This window comes from Dendropsophus ebraccatus, chromosome 8, assembly GCF_027789765.1.
Source record: "Dendropsophus ebraccatus isolate aDenEbr1 chromosome 8, aDenEbr1.pat, whole genome shotgun sequence".
NCBI classification, from domain to species: Eukaryota; Metazoa; Chordata; class Amphibia; order Anura; family Hylidae; genus Dendropsophus; species Dendropsophus ebraccatus.
Genome location: NC_091461.1, coordinates 80,293,338 through 80,315,348, shown reverse-complemented (window position 1 = coordinate 80,315,348; position 22,011 = coordinate 80,293,338).

Here is a 22,011-nt window from a genome sequence, read left to right as displayed (position 1 = left end):
GCTTAAGAGATACACGTGAAACTAAAGCCGATCCTGGGTGCCTAGGGTGCCTGTCATCCAATCCGCACTGAATTTAATTTCTAGCACATAGCCAAAAAATCGCCCCATTGACTTACATTGGAGTGCAGAAAAGGTCATTTTTTCTCGGTCCCTTTAAGAGGTAGGAGTTAAACAAGCTTAGGTCTGCGGTGCCCAGGGGGGACCCCATCCAGCCCGCACTGAGTTTCATTCCTACCACCTTAGGAAAAAAAGTCATTATTTTGAGGCTTAGAAGTCATTTCTGCAATTCCCATAGAAAATCAACGGCGTCTCTAATTCAATTGTGTGGAGCGCATATCAGGTGGATTTTCTCTGCCGGCTTAAGAGATACACGTGAAACTAAAGCCGATCCTGGGTGCCTAGGGTGCCTGTCATCCAATCCGCACTGAATTTCATTTCTAGCACATAGCCAAAAAATCGCCCCATTGACTTACATTGGAGTGCAGAAAAGGTCATTTTTTCTCGGTCCCTTTAAGAGGTAGGAGTTAAACAAGCTTAGGTCTGCGGTGCCCAGGGGGGACCCCATCCAGCCCGCACTGAGTTTCATTCCTACCACCTTAGGAAAAAAAGTCATTATTTTGAGGCTTAGAAGTCATTTCTGCAATTCCCATAGAAAATCAACGGCGTCTCTATTTAATTGTGTGGAGCGCATATCAGGTGGGTTTTCTCTGCCGGCTTAAGAGATACACATGAAACTAAAGCCGATCCTGGGAGCCTAGGGTGCCTGTCATCCAATCCGCACTGAATTTCATTTCTAGCACATAGCCAAAAAATCGCCCCATTGACTTACATTGGAGTGCAGAAAAGGTCATTTTTTCTCGGTCCCTTTAAGAGGTAGGAGTTAAACAAGCTTAGGTCTGCGGTGCCCAGGGGGGACCCCATCCAGCCCACACTGAGTTTCATTCCTACCACCTTAGGAAAAAAAGTCATTATTTTGAGGCTTAGAAGTCATTTCTGCAATTCCCATAGAAAATCAATGGCGTCTCTATTCAATTGTGTGGAGCGCATATCAGGTGGATTTTCTCTGCCGGCTTAAGAGATACACGTGAAACTAAAGCCGATCCTGGGTGCCTAGGGTGCCTGTCATCCAATCCGCACTGAATTTCATTTCTAGCACATAGCCAAAAAATCGCCCCATTGACTTACATTGGAGTGCAGAAAAGGTCATTTTTTCTCGGTCCCTTTAAGAGGTAGGAGTTAAACAAGCTTAGGTCTGCGGTGCCCAGGGGGGACCCCATCCAGCCCGCACTGAGTTTCATTCCTACCACCTTAGGAAAAAAAGTCATTATTTTGAGGCTTAGAAGTCATTTCTGCAATTCCCATAGAAAATCAACGGCGTCTCTAATTCAATTGTGTGGAGCGCATATCAGGTGGGTTTTCTCTGCCGGCTTAAGAGATACACGTGAAACTAAAGCCGATCCTGGGTGCCTAGGGTGCCTGTCATCCAATCCGCACTGAATTTCATTTCTAGCACATAGCCAAAATTCGCCCCATTGACTTACATTGGAGTGCAGAAAAGGTCATTTTTTTCTCGGTCCCTTTAAGAGGTAGGAGTTAAACAAGCTTAGGTCTGCGGTGCCCAGGGGGGACCCCATCCAGCCCGCACTGAGTTTCATTCCTACCACCTTAGGAAAAAAAGTCATTATTTTGAGGCTTAGAAGTCATTTCTGCAATTCCCATAGAAAATCAACGGCGACTCTAATTCAATTGTGTGGAGCGCATATCAGGTGGGTTTTCTCTGCCGGCTTAAGAGATACACGTGAAACTAAAGCCGATCCTGGGTGCCTAGGGTGCCTGTCATCCAATCCGCACTGAATTTCATTTCTAGCACATAGCCAAAAAATCGCCCCATTGACTTACATTGGAGTGCAGAAAAGGTCATTTTTTTCTCGGTCCCTTTAAGAGGTAGGAGTTAAACAAGCTTAGGTCTGCGGTGCCCAGGGGGGACCCCATCCAGCCCGCACTGAGTTTCATTCCTACCACCTTAGGAAAAAAAGTCATTATTTTGAGGCTTAGAAGTCATTTCTGCAATTCCCATAGAAAATCAACGGCGTCTCTAATTCAATTGTGTGGAGCGCATATCAGGTGGGTTTTCTCTGCCGGCTTAAGAGATACACGTGAAACTAAAGCCGATCCTGGGTGCCTAGGGTGCCTGTCATCCAATCCGCACTGAATTTCATTTCTAGCACATAGCCAAAAAATCGCCCCATTGACTTACATTGGAGTGCAGAAAAGGTCATTTTTTCTCGGTCCCTTTAAGAGGTAGGAGTTAAACAAGCTTAGGTCTGCGGTGCCCAGGGGGGACCCCATCCAGCCCGCACTGAGTTTCATTCCTACCACCTTAGGAAAAAAAGTCATTATTTTGAGGCTTAGAAGTCATTTCTGCAATTCCCATAGAAAATCAACGGCGTCTCTAATTCAATTGTGTGGAGCGCATATCAGGTGGGTTTTCTCTGCCGGCTTAAGAGATACACGTGAAACTAAAGCCGATCCTGGGTGCCTAGGGTGCCTGTCATCCAATCCGCACTGAATTTCATTTCTAGCACATAGCCAAAAAATCGCCCCATTGACTTACATTGGAGTGCAGAAAAGGTCATTTTTTCTCGGTCCCTTTAAGAGGTAGGAGTTAAACAAGCTTAGGTCTGCGGTGCCCAGGGGGGACCCCATCCAGCCCGCACTGAGTTTCATTCCTACCACCTTAGGAAAAAAAGTCATTATTTTGAGGCTTAGAAGTCATTTCTGCAATTCCCATAGAAAATCAATGGCGTCTCTATTCAATTGTGTGAGCGCATATCAGGTGTATTTTCTCTGCCGGCTTAAGAGATACACGTGAAACTAAAGCCGATCCTGGGTGCCTAGGGTGCCTGTCATCCAATCCGCACTGAATTTCATTTCTAGCACATAGCCAAAAAATCGCCCCATTGACTTACATTGGAGTGCAGAAAAGGTCATTTTTTCTCGGTCCCCTTTAAGAGGTAGGAGTTAAACAAGCTTAGGTCTGCGGTGCCCAGGGGGGACCCCATCCAGCCCGCACTGAGTTTCATTCCTACCACCTTAGGAAAAAAAAGTCATTATTTTGAGGCTTAGAAGTCATTTCTGCAATTCCCATAGAAAATCAACGGCGTCTCTAATTGAATTGTGTGGAGCGCATATCAGGTGGGTTTTCTCTGCCGGCTTAAGAGATACACGTGAAACTAAAGCCGATCCTGGGTGCATAGGGTGCCTGTCATCCAATCCGCACTGAATTTCATTTCTAGCACATAGCCAAAAAATCGCCCCATTGACTTACATTGGAGTGCAGAAAGGTCATTTTTTCTCGGTCCCTTTAAGAGGTAGGAGTTAAACAAGCTTAGGTCTGCGGTGCCCAGGGGGGACCCCATCCAGCCCACACTGAGTTTCATTCCTACCACCTTAGGAAAAAAAGTCATTATTTTGAGGCTTAGAAGTCATTTCTGCAATTCCCATAGAAAATCAATGGCGTCTCTATTCAATTGTGTGGAGCGCATATCAGGTGGATTTTCTCTGCCGGCTTAAGAGATACACGTGAAACTAAAGCCGATCCTGGGTGCCTAGGGTGCCTGTCATCCAATCCGCACTGAATTTCATTTCTAGCACATAGCCAAAAAAATCGCCCCATTGACTTACATTGGAGTGCAGAAAAGGTCATTTTTTTCTCGGTCCCTTTAAGAGGTAGGAGTTAAACAAGCTTAGGTCTGCGGTGCCCAGGGGGGACCCCATCCAGCCCGCACTGAGTTTCATTCCTACCACCTTAGGAAAAAAAAGTCATTATTTTGAGGCTTAGAAGTCATTTCTGCAATTCCCATAGAAAATCAACGGCGTCTCTATTCAATTGTGTGGAGCGCATATCAGGTGGGTTTTCTCTGCCGGCTTAAGAGATACACGTGAAACTAAAGCCGATCCTGGGTGCCTAGGGTGCCTGTCATCCAATCCGCACTGAATTTCATTTCTAGCACATAGCCAAAAAATCGCCCCATTGACTTACATTGGAGTGCAGAAAAGGTCATTTTTTCTCGGTCCCTTTAAGAGGTAGGAGTTAAACAAGCTTAGGTCTGCGGTGCCCAGGGGGGACCCCATCCAGCCCGCACTGAGTTTCATTCCTACCACCTTAGGAAAAAAAGTCATTATTTTGAGGCTTAGAAGTCATTTCTGCAATTCCCATAGAAAATCAACGGCGTCTCTATTCAATTGTGTGGAGCGCATATCAGGTGGGTTTTCTCTGCCGGCTTAAGAGATACACGTGAAACTAAAGCCGATCCTGGGTGCCTAGGGTGCCTGTCATCCAATCCGCACTGAATTTCATTTCTAGCACATAGCCAAAAAATCGCCCCATTGACTTACATTGGAGTGCAGAAAAGGTCATTTTTTCTCGGTCCCTTTAAGAGGTAGGAGTTAAACAAGCTTAGGTCTGCGGTGCCCAGGGGGGACCCCATCCAGCCCGCACTGAGTTTCATTCCTACCACCTTAGGAAAAAAAGTCATTATTTTGAGGCTTAGAAGTCATTTCTGCAATTCCCATAGAAAATCAACGGCGTCTCTATTCAATTGTGTGGAGCGCATATCAGGTGGGTTTTCTCTGCCGGCTTAAGAGATACACGTGAAACTAAAGCCGATCCTGGGTGCCTAGGGTGCCTGTCATCCAATCCGCACTGAATTTCATTTCTAGCACATAGCCAAAAAATCGCCCCATTGACTTACATTGGAGTGCAGAAAAGGTCATTTTTTCTCGGTCCCTTTAAGAGGTAGGAGTTAAACAAGCTTAGGTCTGCGGTGCCCAGGGGGGACCCCATCCAGCCCGCACTGAGTTTCATTCCTACCACCTTAGGAAAAAAAGTCATTATTTTGAGGCTTAGAAGTCATTTCTGCAATTCCCATAGAAAATCAACGGCGTCTCTATTCAATTGTGTGGAGCGCATATCAGGTGGGTTTTCTCTGCCGGCTTAAGAGATACACGTGAAACTAAAGCCGATCCTGGGTGCCTAGGGTGCCTGTCATCCAATCCGCACTGAATTTCATTTCTAGCACATAGCCAAAAAATCGCCCCATTGACTTACATTGGAGTGCAGAAAAGGTCATTTTTTCTCGGTCCCTTTAAGAGGTAGGAGTTAAACAAGCTTAGGTCTGCGGTGCCCAGGGGGGACCCCATCCAGCCCGCACTGAGTTTCATTCCTACCACCTTAGGAAAAAAAGTCATTATTTTGAGGCTTAGAAGTCATTTCTGCAATTCCCATAGAAAATCAACGGCGTCTCTATTCAATTGTGTGGAGCGCATATCAGGTGGGTTTTCTCTGCCGGCTTAAGAGATACACGTGAAACTAAAGCCGATCCTGGGTGCCTAGGGTGCCTGTCATCCAATCCGCACTGAATTTCATTTCTAGCACATAGCCAAAAAATCGCCCCATTGACTTACATTGGAGTGCAGAAAAGGTCATTTTTTCTCGGTCCCTTTAAGAGGTAGGAGTTAAACAAGCTTAGGTCTGCGGTGCCCAGGGGGGACCCCATCCAGCCCGCACTGAGTTTCATTCCTACCACCTTAGGAAAAAAAGTCATTATTTTGAGGCTTAGAAGTCATTTCTGCAATTCCCATAGAAAATCAACGGCGTCTCTATTCAATTGTGTGGAGCGCATATCAGGTGGGTTTTCTCTGCCGGCTTAAGAGATACACGTGAAACTAAAGCCGATCCTGGGTGCCTAGGGTGCCTGTCATCCAATCCGCACTGAATTTCATTTCTAGCACATAGCCAAAAAATCGCCCCATTGACTTACATTGGAGTGCAGAAAAGGTCATTTTTTCTCGGTCCCTTTAAGAGGTAGGAGTTAAACAAGCTTAGGTCTGCGGTGCCCAGGGGGGACCCCATCCAGCCCGCACTGAGTTTCATTCCTACCACCTTAGGAAAAAAAGTCATTATTTTGAGGCTTAGAAGTCATTTCTGCAATTCCCATAGAAAATCAACGGCGTCTCTATTCAATTGTGTGGAGCGCATATCAGGTGGGTTTTCTCTGCCGGCTTAAGAGATACACGTGAAACTAAAGCCGATCCTGGGTGCCTAGGGTGCCTGTCATCCAATCCGCACTGAATTTCATTTCTAGCACATAGCCAAAAAATCGCCCCATTGACTTACATTGGAGTGCAGAAAAGGTCATTTTTTCTCGGTCCCTTTAAGAGGTAGGAGTTAAACAAGCTTAGGTCTGCGGTGCCCAGGGGGGACCCCATCCAGCCCGCACTGAGTTTCATTCCTACCACCTTAGGAAAAAAAGTCATTATTTTGAGGCTTAGAAGTCATTTCTGCAATTCCCATAGAAAATCAACGGCGTCTCTATTCAATTGTGTGGAGCGCATATCAGGTGGGTTTTCTCTGCCGGCTTAAGAGATACACGTGAAACTAAAGCCGATCCTGGGTGCCTAGGGTGCCTGTCATCCAATCCGCACTGAATTTCATTTCTAGCACATAGCCAAAAAATCGCCCCATTGACTTACATTGGAGTGCAGAAAAGGTCATTTTTTCTCGGTCCCTTTAAGAGGTAGGAGTTAAACAAGCTTAGGTCTGCGGTGCCCAGGGGGGACCCCATCCAGCCCGCACTGAGTTTCATTCCTACCACCTTAGGAAAAAAAGTCATTATTTTGAGGCTTAGAAGTCATTTCTGCAATTCCCATAGAAAATCAACGGCGTCTCTATTCAATTGTGTGGAGCGCATATCAGGTGGGTTTTCTCTGCCGGCTTAAGAGATACACGTGAAACTAAAGCCGATCCTGGGTGCCTAGGGTGCCTGTCATCCAATCCGCACTGAATTTCATTTCTAGCACATAGCCAAAAAATCGCCCCATTGACTTACATTGGAGTGCAGAAAAGGTCATTTTTTCTCGGTCCCTTTAAGAGGTAGGAGTTAAACAAGCTTAGGTCTGCGGTGCCCAGGGGGGACCCCATCCAGCCCGCACTGAGTTTCATTCCTACCACCTTAGGAAAAAAAGTCATTATTTTGAGGCTTAGAAGTCATTTCTGCAATTCCCATAGAAAATCAACGGCGTCTCTATTCAATTGTGTGGAGCGCATATCAGGTGGGTTTTCTCTGCCGGCTTAAGAGATACACGTGAAACTAAAGCCGATCCTGGGTGCCTAGGGTGCCTGTCATCCAATCCGCACTGAATTTCATTTCTAGCACATAGCCAAAAAATCGCCCCATTGACTTACATTGGAGTGCAGAAAAGGTCATTTTTTCTCGGTCCCTTTAAGAGGTAGGAGTTAAACAAGCTTAGGTCTGCGGTGCCCAGGGGGGACCCCATCCAGCCCGCACTGAGTTTCATTCCTACCACCTTAGGAAAAAAAGTCATTATTTTGAGGCTTAGAAGTCATTTCTGCAATTCCCATAGAAAATCAACGGCGTCTCTATTCAATTGTGTGGAGCGCATATCAGGTGGGTTTTCTCTGCCGGCTTAAGAGATACACGTGAAACTAAAGCCGATCCTGGGTGCCTAGGGTGCCTGTCATCCAATCCGCACTGAATTTCATTTCTAGCACATAGCCAAAAAATCGCCCCATTGACTTACATTGGAGTGCAGAAAAGGTCATTTTTTCTCGGTCCCTTTAAGAGGTAGGAGTTAAACAAGCTTAGGTCTGCGGTGCCCAGGGGGGACCCCATCCAGCCCGCACTGAGTTTCATTCCTACCACCTTAGGAAAAAAAGTCATTATTTTGAGGCTTAGAAGTCATTTCTGCAATTCCCATAGAAAATCAACGGCGTCTCTATTCAATTGTGTGGAGCGCATATCAGGTGGGTTTTCTCTGCCGGCTTAAGAGATACACGTGAAACTAAAGCCGATCCTGGGTGCCTAGGGTGCCTGTCATCCAATCCGCACTGAATTTCATTTCTAGCACATAGCCAAAAAATCGCCCCATTGACTTACATTGGAGTGCAGAAAAGGTCATTTTTTCTCGGTCCCTTTAAGAGGTAGGAGTTAAACAAGCTTAGGTCTGCGGTGCCCAGGGGGGACCCCATCCAGCCCGCACTGAGTTTCATTCCTACCACCTTAGGAAAAAAAGTCATTATTTTGAGGCTTAGAAGTCATTTCTGCAATTCCCATAGAAAATCAACGGCGTCTCTATTCAATTGTGTGGAGCGCATATCAGGTGGGTTTTCTCTGCCGGCTTAAGAGATACACGTGAAACTAAAGCCGATCCTGGGTGCCTAGGGTGCCTGTCATCCAATCCGCACTGAATTTCATTTCTAGCACATAGCCAAAAAATCGCCCCATTGACTTACATTGGAGTGCAGAAAAGGTCATTTTTTCTCGGTCCCTTTAAGAGGTAGGAGTTAAACAAGCTTAGGTCTGCGGTGCCCAGGGGGGACCCCATCCAGCCCGCACTGAGTTTCATTCCTACCACCTTAGGAAAAAAAGTCATTATTTTGAGGCTTAGAAGTCATTTCTGCAATTCCCATAGAAAATCAACGGCGTCTCTATTCAATTGTGTGGAGCGCATATCAGGTGGGTTTTCTCTGCCGGCTTAAGAGATACACGTGAAACTAAAGCCGATCCTGGGTGCCTAGGGTGCCTGTCATCCAATCCGCACTGAATTTCATTTCTAGCACATAGCCAAAAAATCGCCCCATTGACTTACATTGGAGTGCAGAAAAGGTCATTTTTTCTCGGTCCCTTTAAGAGGTAGGAGTTAAACAAGCTTAGGTCTGCGGTGCCCAGGGGGGACCCCATCCAGCCCGCACTGAGTTTCATTCCTACCACCTTAGGAAAAAAAGTCATTATTTTGAGGCTTAGAAGTCATTTCTGCAATTCCCATAGAAAATCAACGGCGTCTCTATTCAATTGTGTGGAGCGCATATCAGGTGGGTTTTCTCTGCCGGCTTAAGAGATACACGTGAAACTAAAGCCGATCCTGGGTGCCTAGGGTGCCTGTCATCCAATCCGCACTGAATTTCATTTCTAGCACATAGCCAAAAAATCGCCCCATTGACTTACATTGGAGTGCAGAAAAGGTCATTTTTTCTCGGTCCCTTTAAGAGGTAGGAGTTAAACAAGCTTAGGTCTGCGGTGCCCAGGGGGGACCCCATCCAGCCCGCACTGAGTTTCATTCCTACCACCTTAGGAAAAAAAGTCATTATTTTGAGGCTTAGAAGTCATTTCTGCAATTCCCATAGAAAATCAACGGCGTCTCTATTCAATTGTGTGGAGCGCATATCAGGTGGGTTTTCTCTGCCGGCTTAAGAGATACACGTGAAACTAAAGCCGATCCTGGGTGCCTAGGGTGCCTGTCATCCAATCCGCACTGAATTTCATTTCTAGCACATAGCCAAAAAATCGCCCCATTGACTTACATTGGAGTGCAGAAAAGGTCATTTTTTCTCGGTCCCTTTAAGAGGTAGGAGTTAAACAAGCTTAGGTCTGCGGTGCCCAGGGGGGACCCCATCCAGCCCGCACTGAGTTTCATTCCTACCACCTTAGGAAAAAAAGTCATTATTTTGAGGCTTAGAAGTCATTTCTGCAATTCCCATAGAAAATCAACGGCGTCTCTATTCAATTGTGTGGAGCGCATATCAGGTGGGTTTTCTCTGCCGGCTTAAGAGATACACGTGAAACTAAAGCCGATCCTGGGTGCCTAGGGTGCCTGTCATCCAATCCGCACTGAATTTCATTTCTAGCACATAGCCAAAAAATCGCCCCATTGACTTACATTGGAGTGCAGAAAAGGTCATTTTTTCTCGGTCCCTTTAAGAGGTAGGAGTTAAACAAGCTTAGGTCTGCGGTGCCCAGGGGGGACCCCATCCAGCCCGCACTGAGTTTCATTCCTACCACCTTAGGAAAAAAAGTCATTATTTTGAGGCTTAGAAGTCATTTCTGCAATTCCCATAGAAAATCAACGGCGTCTCTATTCAATTGTGTGGAGCGCATATCAGGTGGGTTTTCTCTGCCGGCTTAAGAGATACACGTGAAACTAAAGCCGATCCTGGGTGCCTAGGGTGCCTGTCATCCAATCCGCACTGAATTTCATTTCTAGCACATAGCCAAAAAATCGCCCCATTGACTTACATTGGAGTGCAGAAAAGGTCATTTTTTCTCGGTCCCTTTAAGAGGTAGGAGTTAAACAAGCTTAGGTCTGCGGTGCCCAGGGGGGACCCCATCCAGCCCGCACTGAGTTTCATTCCTACCACCTTAGGAAAAAAAGTCATTATTTTGAGGCTTAGAAGTCATTTCTGCAATTCCCATAGAAAATCAACGGCGTCTCTATTCAATTGTGTGGAGCGCATATCAGGTGGGTTTTCTCTGCCGGCTTAAGAGATACACGTGAAACTAAAGCCGATCCTGGGTGCCTAGGGTGCCTGTCATCCAATCCGCACTGAATTTCATTTCTAGCACATAGCCAAAAAATCGCCCCATTGACTTACATTGGAGTGCAGAAAAGGTCATTTTTTCTCGGTCCCTTTAAGAGGTAGGAGTTAAACAAGCTTAGGTCTGCGGTGCCCAGGGGGGACCCCATCCAGCCCGCACTGAGTTTCATTCCTACCACCTTAGGAAAAAAAGTCATTATTTTGAGGCTTAGAAGTCATTTCTGCAATTCCCATAGAAAATCAACGGCGTCTCTATTCAATTGTGTGGAGCGCATATCAGGTGGGTTTTCTCTGCCGGCTTAAGAGATACACGTGAAACTAAAGCCGATCCTGGGTGCCTAGGGTGCCTGTCATCCAATCCGCACTGAATTTCATTTCTAGCACATAGCCAAAAAATCGCCCCATTGACTTACATTGGAGTGCAGAAAAGGTCATTTTTTCTCGGTCCCTTTAAGAGGTAGGAGTTAAACAAGCTTAGGTCTGCGGTGCCCAGGGGGGACCCCATCCAGCCCGCACTGAGTTTCATTCCTACCACCTTAGGAAAAAAAGTCATTATTTTGAGGCTTAGAAGTCATTTCTGCAATTCCCATAGAAAATCAACGGCGTCTCTATTCAATTGTGTGGAGCGCATATCAGGTGGGTTTTCTCTGCCGGCTTAAGAGATACACGTGAAACTAAAGCCGATCCTGGGTGCCTAGGGTGCCTGTCATCCAATCCGCACTGAATTTCATTTCTAGCACATAGCCAAAAAATCGCCCCATTGACTTACATTGGAGTGCAGAAAAGGTCATTTTTTCTCGGTCCCTTTAAGAGGTAGGAGTTAAACAAGCTTAGGTCTGCGGTGCCCAGGGGGGACCCCATCCAGCCCGCACTGAGTTTCATTCCTACCACCTTAGGAAAAAAAGTCATTATTTTGAGGCTTAGAAGTCATTTCTGCAATTCCCATAGAAAATCAACGGCGTCTCTATTCAATTGTGTGGAGCGCATATCAGGTGGGTTTTCTCTGCCGGCTTAAGAGATACACGTGAAACTAAAGCCGATCCTGGGTGCCTAGGGTGCCTGTCATCCAATCCGCACTGAATTTCATTTCTAGCACATAGCCAAAAAATCGCCCCATTGACTTACATTGGAGTGCAGAAAAGGTCATTTTTTCTCGGTCCCTTTAAGAGGTAGGAGTTAAACAAGCTTAGGTCTGCGGTGCCCAGGGGGGACCCCATCCAGCCCGCACTGAGTTTCATTCCTACCACCTTAGGAAAAAAAGTCATTATTTTGAGGCTTAGAAGTCATTTCTGCAATTCCCATAGAAAATCAACGGCGTCTCTATTCAATTGTGTGGAGCGCATATCAGGTGGGTTTTCTCTGCCGGCTTAAGAGATACACGTGAAACTAAAGCCGATCCTGGGTGCCTAGGGTGCCTGTCATCCAATCCGCACTGAATTTCATTTCTAGCACATAGCCAAAAAATCGCCCCATTGACTTACATTGGAGTGCAGAAAAGGTCATTTTTTCTCGGTCCCTTTAAGAGGTAGGAGTTAAACAAGCTTAGGTCTGCGGTGCCCAGGGGGGACCCCATCCAGCCCGCACTGAGTTTCATTCCTACCACCTTAGGAAAAAAAGTCATTATTTTGAGGCTTAGAAGTCATTTCTGCAATTCCCATAGAAAATCAACGGCGTCTCTATTCAATTGTGTGGAGCGCATATCAGGTGGGTTTTCTCTGCCGGCTTAAGAGATACACGTGAAACTAAAGCCGATCCTGGGTGCCTAGGGTGCCTGTCATCCAATCCGCACTGAATTTCATTTCTAGCACATAGCCAAAAAATCGCCCCATTGACTTACATTGGAGTGCAGAAAAGGTCATTTTTTCTCGGTCCCTTTAAGAGGTAGGAGTTAAACAAGCTTAGGTCTGCGGTGCCCAGGGGGGACCCCATCCAGCCCGCACTGAGTTTCATTCCTACCACCTTAGGAAAAAAAGTCATTATTTTGAGGCTTAGAAGTCATTTCTGCAATTCCCATAGAAAATCAACGGCGTCTCTATTCAATTGTGTGGAGCGCATATCAGGTGGGTTTTCTCTGCCGGCTTAAGAGATACACGTGAAACTAAAGCCGATCCTGGGTGCCTAGGGTGCCTGTCATCCAATCCGCACTGAATTTCATTTCTAGCACATAGCCAAAAAATCGCCCCATTGACTTACATTGGAGTGCAGAAAAGGTCATTTTTTCTCGGTCCCTTTAAGAGGTAGGAGTTAAACAAGCTTAGGTCTGCGGTGCCCAGGGGGGACCCCATCCAGCCCGCACTGAGTTTCATTCCTACCACCTTAGGAAAAAAAGTCATTATTTTGAGGCTTAGAAGTCATTTCTGCAATTCCCATAGAAAATCAACGGCGTCTCTATTCAATTGTGTGGAGCGCATATCAGGTGGGTTTTCTCTGCCGGCTTAAGAGATACACGTGAAACTAAAGCCGATCCTGGGTGCCTAGGGTGCCTGTCATCCAATCCGCACTGAATTTCATTTCTAGCACATAGCCAAAAAATCGCCCCATTGACTTACATTGGAGTGCAGAAAAGGTCATTTTTTCTCGGTCCCTTTAAGAGGTAGGAGTTAAACAAGCTTAGGTCTGCGGTGCCCAGGGGGGACCCCATCCAGCCCGCACTGAGTTTCATTCCTACCACCTTAGGAAAAAAAGTCATTATTTTGAGGCTTAGAAGTCATTTCTGCAATTCCCATAGAAAATCAACGGCGTCTCTATTCAATTGTGTGGAGCGCATATCAGGTGGGTTTTCTCTGCCGGCTTAAGAGATACACGTGAAACTAAAGCCGATCCTGGGTGCCTAGGGTGCCTGTCATCCAATCCGCACTGAATTTCATTTCTAGCACATAGCCAAAAAATCGCCCCATTGACTTACATTGGAGTGCAGAAAAGGTCATTTTTTCTCGGTCCCTTTAAGAGGTAGGAGTTAAACAAGCTTAGGTCTGCGGTGCCCAGGGGGGACCCCATCCAGCCCGCACTGAGTTTCATTCCTACCACCTTAGGAAAAAAAGTCATTATTTTGAGGCTTAGAAGTCATTTCTGCAATTCCCATAGAAAATCAACGGCGTCTCTATTCAATTGTGTGGAGCGCATATCAGGTGGGTTTTCTCTGCCGGCTTAAGAGATACACGTGAAACTAAAGCCGATCCTGGGTGCCTAGGGTGCCTGTCATCCAATCCGCACTGAATTTCATTTCTAGCACATAGCCAAAAAATCGCCCCATTGACTTACATTGGAGTGCAGAAAAGGTCATTTTTTCTCGGTCCCTTTAAGAGGTAGGAGTTAAACAAGCTTAGGTCTGCGGTGCCCAGGGGGGACCCCATCCAGCCCGCACTGAGTTTCATTCCTACCACCTTAGGAAAAAAAGTCATTATTTTGAGGCTTAGAAGTCATTTCTGCAATTCCCATAGAAAATCAACGGCGTCTCTATTCAATTGTGTGGAGCGCATATCAGGTGGGTTTTCTCTGCCGGCTTAAGAGATACACGTGAAACTAAAGCCGATCCTGGGTGCCTAGGGTGCCTGTCATCCAATCCGCACTGAATTTCATTTCTAGCACATAGCCAAAAAATCGCCCCATTGACTTACATTGGAGTGCAGAAAAGGTCATTTTTTCTCGGTCCCTTTAAGAGGTAGGAGTTAAACAAGCTTAGGTCTGCGGTGCCCAGGGGGGACCCCATCCAGCCCGCACTGAGTTTCATTCCTACCACCTTAGGAAAAAAAGTCATTATTTTGAGGCTTAGAAGTCATTTCTGCAATTCCCATAGAAAATCAACGGCGTCTCTATTCAATTGTGTGGAGCGCATATCAGGTGGGTTTTCTCTGCCGGCTTAAGAGATACACGTGAAACTAAAGCCGATCCTGGGTGCCTAGGGTGCCTGTCATCCAATCCGCACTGAATTTCATTTCTAGCACATAGCCAAAAAATCGCCCCATTGACTTACATTGGAGTGCAGAAAAGGTCATTTTTTCTCGGTCCCTTTAAGAGGTAGGAGTTAAACAAGCTTAGGTCTGCGGTGCCCAGGGGGGACCCCATCCAGCCCGCACTGAGTTTCATTCCTACCACCTTAGGAAAAAAAGTCATTATTTTGAGGCTTAGAAGTCATTTCTGCAATTCCCATAGAAAATCAACGGCGTCTCTATTCAATTGTGTGGAGCGCATATCAGGTGGGTTTTCTCTGCCGGCTTAAGAGATACACGTGAAACTAAAGCCGATCCTGGGTGCCTAGGGTGCCTGTCATCCAATCCGCACTGAATTTCATTTCTAGCACATAGCCAAAAAATCGCCCCATTGACTTACATTGGAGTGCAGAAAAGGTCATTTTTTCTCGGTCCCTTTAAGAGGTAGGAGTTAAACAAGCTTAGGTCTGCGGTGCCCAGGGGGGACCCCATCCAGCCCGCACTGAGTTTCATTCCTACCACCTTAGGAAAAAAAGTCATTATTTTGAGGCTTAGAAGTCATTTCTGCAATTCCCATAGAAAATCAACGGCGTCTCTATTCAATTGTGTGGAGCGCATATCAGGTGGGTTTTCTCTGCCGGCTTAAGAGATACACGTGAAACTAAAGCCGATCCTGGGTGCCTAGGGTGCCTGTCATCCAATCCGCACTGAATTTCATTTCTAGCACATAGCCAAAAAATCGCCCCATTGACTTACATTGGAGTGCAGAAAAGGTCATTTTTTCTCGGTCCCTTTAAGAGGTAGGAGTTAAACAAGCTTAGGTCTGCGGTGCCCAGGGGGGACCCCATCCAGCCCGCACTGAGTTTCATTCCTACCACCTTAGGAAAAAAAGTCATTATTTTGAGGCTTAGAAGTCATTTCTGCAATTCCCATAGAAAATCAACGGCGTCTCTATTCAATTGTGTGGAGCGCATATCAGGTGGGTTTTCTCTGCCGGCTTAAGAGATACACGTGAAACTAAAGCCGATCCTGGGTGCCTAGGGTGCCTGTCATCCAATCCGCACTGAATTTCATTTCTAGCACATAGCCAAAAAATCGCCCCATTGACTTACATTGGAGTGCAGAAAAGGTCATTTTTTCTCGGTCCCTTTAAGAGGTAGGAGTTAAACAAGCTTAGGTCTGCGGTGCCCAGGGGGGACCCCATCCAGCCCGCACTGAGTTTCATTCCTACCACCTTAGGAAAAAAAGTCATTATTTTGAGGCTTAGAAGTCATTTCTGCAATTCCCATAGAAAATCAACGGCGTCTCTATTCAATTGTGTGGAGCGCATATCAGGTGGGTTTTCTCTGCCGGCTTAAGAGATACACGTGAAACTAAAGCCGATCCTGGGTGCCTAGGGTGCCTGTCATCCAATCCGCACTGAATTTCATTTCTAGCACATAGCCAAAAAATCGCCCCATTGACTTACATTGGAGTGCAGAAAAGGTCATTTTTTCTCGGTCCCTTTAAGAGGTAGGAGTTAAACAAGCTTAGGTCTGCGGTGCCCAGGGGGGACCCCATCCAGCCCGCACTGAGTTTCATTCCTACCACCTTAGGAAAAAAAGTCATTATTTTGAGGCTTAGAAGTCATTTCTGCAATTCCCATAGAAAATCAACGGCGTCTCTATTCAATTGTGTGGAGCGCATATCAGGTGGGTTTTCTCTGCCGGCTTAAGAGATACACGTGAAACTAAAGCCGATCCTGGGTGCCTAGGGTGCCTGTCATCCAATCCGCACTGAATTTCATTTCTAGCACATAGCCAAAAAATCGCCCCATTGACTTACATTGGAGTGCAGAAAAGGTCATTTTTTCTCGGTCCCTTTAAGAGGTAGGAGTTAAACAAGCTTAGGTCTGCGGTGCCCAGGGGGGACCCCATCCAGCCCGCACTGAGTTTCATTCCTACCACCTTAGGAAAAAAAGTCATTATTTTGAGGCTTAGAAGTCATTTCTGCAATTCCCATAGAAAATCAACGGCGTCTCTATTCAATTGTGTGGAGCGCATATCAGGTGGGTTTTCTCTGCCGGCTTAAGAGATACACGTGAAACTAAAGCCGATCCTGGGTGCCTAGGGTGCCTGTCATCCAATCCGCACTGAATTTCATTTCTAGCACATAGCCAAAAAATCGCCCCATTGACTTACATTGGAGTGCAGAAAAGGTCATTTTTTCTCGGTCCCTTTAAGAGGTAGGAGTTAAACAAGCTTAGGTCTGCGGTGCCCAGGGGGGACCCCATCCAGCCCGCACTGAGTTTCATTCCTACCACCTTAGGAAAAAAAGTCATTATTTTGAGGCTTAGAAGTCATTTCTGCAATTCCCATAGAAAATCAACGGCGTCTCTATTCAATTGTGTGGAGCGCATATCAGGTGGGTTTTCTCTGCCGGCTTAAGAGATACACGTGAAACTAAAGCCGATCCTGGGTGCCTAGGGTGCCTGTCATCCAATCCGCACTGAATTTCATTTCTAGCACATAGCCAAAAAATCGCCCCATTGACTTACATTGGAGTGCAGAAAAGGTCATTTTTTCTCGGTCCCTTTAAGAGGTAGGAGTTAAACAAGCTTAGGTCTGCGGTGCCCAGGGGGGACCCCATCCAGCCCGCACTGAGTTTCATTCCTACCACCTTAGGAAAAAAAGTCATTATTTTGAGGCTTAGAAGTCATTTCTGCAATTCCCATAGAAAATCAACGGCGTCTCTATTCAATTGTGTGGAGCGCATATCAGGTGGGTTTTCTCTGCCGGCTTAAGAGATACACGTGAAACTAAAGCCGATCCTGGGTGCCTAGGGTGCCTGTCATCCAATCCGCACTGAATTTCATTTCTAGCACATAGCCAAAAAATCGCCCCATTGACTTACATTGGAGTGCAGAAAAGGTCATTTTTTCTCGGTCCCTTTAAGAGGTAGGAGTTAAACAAGCTTAGGTCTGCGGTGCCCAGGGGGGACCCCATCCAGCCCGCACTGAGTTTCATTCCTACCACCTTAGGAAAAAAAGTCATTATTTTGAGGCTTAGAAGTCATTTCTGCAATTCCCATAGAAAATCAACGGCGTCTCTATTCAATTGTGTGGAGCGCATATCAGGTGGGTTTTCTCTGCCGGCTTAAGAGATACACGTGAAACTAAAGCCGATCCTGGGTGCCTAGGGTGCCTGTCATCCAATCCGCACTGAATTTCATTTCTAGCACATAGCCAAAAAATCGCCCCATTGACTTACATTGGAGTGCAGAAAAGGTCATTTTTTCTCGGTCCCTTTAAGAGGTAGGAGTTAAACAAGCTTAGGTCTGCGGTGCCCAGGGGGGACCCCATCCAGCCCGCACTGAGTTTCATTCCTACCACCTTAGGAAAAAAAGTCATTATTTTGAGGCTTAGAAGTCATTTCTGCAATTCCCATAGAAAATCAACGGCGTCTCTATTCAATTGTGTGGAGCGCATATCAGGTGGGTTTTCTCTGCCGGCTTAAGAGATACACGTGAAACTAAAGCCGATCCTGGGTGCCTAGGGTGCCTGTCATCCAATCCGCACTGAATTTCATTTCTAGCACATAGCCAAAAAATCGCCCCATTGACTTACATTGGAGTGCAGAAAAGGTCATTTTTTCTCGGTCCCTTTAAGAGGTAGGAGTTAAACAAGCTTAGGTCTGCGGTGCCCAGGGGGGACCCCATCCAGCCCGCACTGAGTTTCATTCCTACCACCTTAGGAAAAAAAGTCATTATTTTGAGGCTTAGAAGTCATTTCTGCAATTCCCATAGAAAATCAACGGCGTCTCTATTCAATTGTGTGGAGCGCATATCAGGTGGGTTTTCTCTGCCGGCTTAAGAGATACACGTGAAACTAAAGCCGATCCTGGGTGCCTAGGGTGCCTGTCATCCAATCCGCACTGAATTTCATTTCTAGCACATAGCCAAAAAATCGCCCCATTGACTTACATTGGAGTGCAGAAAAGGTCATTTTTTCTCGGTCCCTTTAAGAGGTAGGAGTTAAACAAGCTTAGGTCTGCGGTGCCCAGGGGGGACCCCATCCAGCCCGCACTGAGTTTCATTCCTACCACCTTAGGAAAAAAAGTCATTATTTTGAGGCTTAGAAGTCATTTCTGCAATTCCCATAGAAAATCAACGGCGTCTCTATTCAATTGTGTGGAGCGCATATCAGGTGGGTTTTCTCTGCCGGCTTAAGAGATACACGTGAAACTAAAGCCGATCCTGGGTGCCTAGGGTGCCTGTCATCCAATCCGCACTGAATTTCATTTCTAGCACATAGCCAAAAAATCGCCCCATTGACTTACATTGGAGTGCAGAAAAGGTCATTTTTTCTCGGTCCCTTTAAGAGGTAGGAGTTAAACAAGCTTAGGTCTGCGGTGCCCAGGGGGGACCCCATCCAGCCCGCACTGAGTTTCATTCCTACCACCTTAGGAAAAAAAGTCATTATTTTGAGGCTTAGAAGTCATTTCTGCAATTCCCATAGAAAATCAACGGCGTCTCTATTCAATTGTGTGGAGCGCATATCAGGTGGGTTTTCTCTGCCGGCTTAAGAGATACACGTGAAACTAAAGCCGATCCTGGGTGCCTAGGGTGCCTGTCATCCAATCCGCACTGAATTTCATTTCTAGCACATAGCCAAAAAATCGCCCCATTGACTTACATTGGAGTGCAGAAAAGGTCATTTTTTCTCGGTCCCTTTAAGAGGTAGGAGTTAAACAAGCTTAGGTCTGCGGTGCCCAGGGGGGACCCCATCCAGCCCGCACTGAGTTTCATTCCTACCACCTTAGGAAAAAAAGTCATTATTTTGAGGCTTAGAAGTCATTTCTGCAATTCCCATAGAAAATCAACGGCGTCTCTATTCAATTGTGTGGAGCGCATATCAGGTGGGTTTTCTCTGCCGGCTTAAGAGATACACGTGAAACTAAAGCCGATCCTGGGTGCCTAGGGTGCCTGTCATCCAATCCGCACTGAATTTCATTTCTAGCACATAGCCAAAAAATCGCCCCATTGACTTACATTGGAGTGCAGAAAAGGTCATTTTTTCTCGGTCCCTTTAAGAGGTAGGAGTTAAACAAGCTTAGGTCTGCGGTGCCCAGGGGGGACCCCATCCAGCCCGCACTGAGTTTCATTCCTACCACCTTAGGAAAAAAAGTCATTATTTTGAGGCTTAGAAGTCATTTCTGCAATTCCCATAGAAAATCAACGGCGTCTCTATTCAATTGTGTGGAGCGCATATCAGGTGGGTTTTCTCTGCCGGCTTAAGAGATACACGTGAAACTAAAGCCGATCCTGGGTGCCTAGGGTGCCTGTCATCCAATCCGCACTGAATTTCATTTCTAGCACATAGCCAAAAAATCGCCCCATTGACTTACATTGGAGTGCAGAAAAGGTCATTTTTTCTCGGTCCCTTTAAGAGGTAGGAGTTAAACAAGCTTAGGTCTGCGGTGCCCAGGGGGGACCCCATCCAGCCCGCACTGAGTTTCATTCCTACCACCTTAGGAAAAAAAGTCATTATTTTGAGGCTTAGAAGTCATTTCTGCAATTCCCATAGAAAATCAACGGCGTCTCTATTCAATTGTGTGGAGCGCATATCAGGTGGGTTTTCTCTGCCGGCTTAAGAGATACACGTGAAACTAAAGCCGATCCTGGGTGCCTAGGGTGCCTGTCATCCAATCCGCACTGAATTTCATTTCTAGCACATAGCCAAAAAATCGCCCCATTGACTTACATTGGAGTGCAGAAAAGGTCATTTTTTCTCGGTCCCTTTAAGAGGTAGGAGTTAAACAAGCTTAGGTCTGCGGTGCCCAGGGGGGACCCCATCCAGCCCGCACTGAGTTTCATTCCTACCACCTTAGGAAAAAAAGTCATTATTTTGAGGCTTAGAAGTCATTTCTGCAATTCCCATAGAAAATCAACGGCGTCTCTATTCAATTGTGTGGAGCGCATATCAGGTGGGTTTTCTCTGCCGGCTTAAGAGATACACGTGAAACTAAAGCCGATCCTGGGTGCCTAGGGTGCCTGTCATCCAATCCGCACTGAATTTCATTTCTAGCACATAGCCAAAAAATCGCCCCATTGACTTACATTGGAGTGCAGAAAAGGTCATTTTTTCTCGGTCCCTTTAAGAGGTAGGAGTTAAACAAGCTTAGGTCTGCGGTGCCCAGGGGGGACCCCATCCAGCCCGCACTGAGTTTCATTCCTACCACCTTAGGAAAAAAAGTCATTATTTTGAGGCTTAGAAGTCATTTCTGCAATTCCCATAGAAAATCAACGGCGTCTCTATTCAATTGTGTGGAGCGCATATCAGGTGGGTTTTCTCTGCCGGCTTAAGAGATACACGTGAAACTAAAGCCGATCCTGGGTGCCTAGGGTGCCTGTCATCCAATCCGCACTGAATTTCATTTCTAGCACATAGCCAAAAAATCGCCCCATTGACTTACATTGGAGTGCAGAAAAGGTCATTTTTTCTCGGTCCCTTTAAGAGGTAGGAGTTAAACAAGCTTAGGTCTGCGGTGCCCAGGGGGGACCCCATCCAGCCCGCACTGAGTTTCATTCCTACCACCTTAGGAAAAAAAGTCATTATTTTGAGGCTTAGAAGTCATTTCTGCAATTCCCATAGAAAATCAACGGCGTCTCTATTCAATTGTGTGGAGCGCATATCAGGTGGGTTTTCTCTGCCGGCTTAAGAGATACACGTGAAACTAAAGCCGATCCTGGGTGCCTAGGGTGCCTGTCATCCAATCCGCACTGAATTTCATTTCTAGCACATAGCCAAAAAATCGCCCCATTGACTTACATTGGAGTGCAGAAAAGGTCATTTTTTCTCGGTCCCTTTAAGAGGTAGGAGTTAAACAAGCTTAGGTCTGCGGTGCCCAGGGGGGACCCCATCCAGCCCGCACTGAGTTTCATTCCTACCACCTTAGGAAAAAAAGTCATTATTTTGAGGCTTAGAAGTCATTTCTGCAATTCCCATAGAAAATCAACGGCGTCTCTATTCAATTGTGTGGAGCGCATATCAGGTGGGTTTTCTCTGCCGGCTTAAGAGATACACGTGAAACTAAAGCCGATCCTGGGTGCCTAGGGTGCCTGTCATCCAATCCGCACTGAATTTCATTTCTAGCACATAGCCAAAAAATCGCCCCATTGACTTACATTGGAGTGCAGAAAAGGTCATTTTTTCTCGGTCCCTTTAAGAGGTAGGAGTTAAACAAGCTTAGGTCTGCGGTGCCCAGGGGGGACCCCATCCAGCCCGCACTGAGTTTCATTCCTACCACCTTAGGAAAAAAAGTCATTATTTTGAGGCTTAGAAGTCATTTCTGCAATTCCCATAGAAAATCAACGGCGTCTCTATTCAATTGTGTGGAGCGCATATCAGGTGGGTTTTCTCTGCCGGCTTAAGAGATACACGTGAAACTAAAGCCGATCCTGGGTGCCTAGGGTGCCTGTCATCCAATCCGCACTGAATTTCATTTCTAGCACATAGCCAAAAAATCGCCCCATTGACTTACATTGGAGTGCAGAAAAGGTCATTTTTTCTCGGTCCCTTTAAGAGGTAGGAGTTAAACAAGCTTAGGTCTGCGGTGCCCAGGGGGGACCCCATCCAGCCCGCACTGAGTTTCATTCCTACCACCTTAGGAAAAAAAGTCATTATTTTGAGGCTTAGAAGTCATTTCTGCA